Below are 1,195 nucleotides of genomic sequence, written 5' to 3'. Positions count from 1 at the left end.
TTAAGAATGAATGAGGTATTTCTTGTGTGTTCACTGCAGCTGCTGGAGGACAAATGGTATTGCAATAAAGATCAGCCCTAAACTTTTAGAAGAGAAACCAAAAGTAATCAGCAGTGTTAGCAAAGAGGGAGGGACAATCCTTTTGTTAAAGGAACTATTACATTAACTAGGATACATCGTCCATATGAAAAACCTAGTTTCTGTGGTGAGAGGGAAGGGTTAAAGAAACTAACAACAAAGCTATGGATGAGAAAGAATTAATAGGAAACATTACCAATGATGTACTAAGTACATCTTTGTACCTCTGATTAAATGTGACAATTTTCATAATTTTCAAAATAAATGAATGAATAAATTAAGGAGCAGTGTTCTAATACTCTAACAATGAGCCACTTTTCATTTAAATATGAAACTAGACGATAGGTAGCAACATTGTTATTGATCAGCCTGAGGTCCAGAAGGGAACAATGATAATAGATCTAATAAATTCAGGTGGGTGGCGATTTAATCTACAGGCCACACCCCTAGACATGTCTCTGTGGCGCAATCGGTTAGCGCGTTCGGCTGTTAACCGAAAGGTTGGTGGTTCAAGCCCACCCAGGGACGTTTTACATTTGCATTATCAATGATACATAATCCATATGAAAAGGCTACTTTCTGTGGTGAGAGGGAAGGGTTAAAGAAACAAAATGAAGATTTAAAATCAAGAATAGGAAACATAATCAGTTGTTACCCAACAGTAAATTCCTATACCATAGACAAGTCAAAATGAGACACTTTCCATATTTTACAAAATAGATAGGCCTAGATGAAATAATACATTTTGAAGCATTGTTATATTACTCTAAAAATGACCAATTTTGGTTTAAATATTAAGTTGGAGGTCAGGTAGAAACATTACTGATCAGCCTTCTACAAGGAATAAATGATAATATGACACGTTCAGGTGGGTGGGGATTGAAACTTGAGGCCACACCCCCAGGGGACAGGCATGTCTCTGTGGCGCAATCGGTTAGCGCGTTCGGCTGTTAACCGAAAGGTTGGTGGTTCAAGCCCACCCAGGGACGTTTTACACTTAAATTAGTGGACATATAGAAACATTATTATTGATCAGCCTGACGTCTAAAAGGAATAAGTCATACTACATTTAACAAATTCAGGTGGGTGGGGATTGGACATCAAGGCCACACCCCAT

At 38.0% G+C, this 1,195-nt stretch overlaps 2 non-coding genes across 2 annotated transcripts; both read left to right on the top strand.

The window, feature by feature from the left end:
• Positions 1-532: 532 nt before the first annotated feature.
• Positions 533-606, top strand: trnan-guu (transfer RNA asparagine (anticodon GUU)). Its single transcript has one exon. It is a non-coding gene; the product is annotated as a tRNA-Asn (tRNA).
• A 387-nt stretch (positions 607-993) lies between these two features.
• trnan-guu (transfer RNA asparagine (anticodon GUU)) lies at positions 994-1,067 on the top strand. Its single transcript has one exon. It is a non-coding gene; the product is annotated as a tRNA-Asn (tRNA).
• Positions 1,068-1,195: the final 128 nt, after the last annotated feature.

The sequence above is a fragment of the Seriola lalandi genome, unplaced genomic scaffold, assembly GCF_002814215.2.
Source record: "Seriola lalandi dorsalis isolate HSWRI2012SDOR001 ecotype SW California unplaced genomic scaffold, Sedor1 jcf7180002043126, whole genome shotgun sequence".
Classification (NCBI taxonomy): Eukaryota; Metazoa; Chordata; class Actinopteri; order Carangiformes; family Carangidae; genus Seriola; species Seriola lalandi.
Note: the sequence above shows the minus strand (reverse complement) of the source record. Positions and strands in the feature narration are given on the sequence as shown.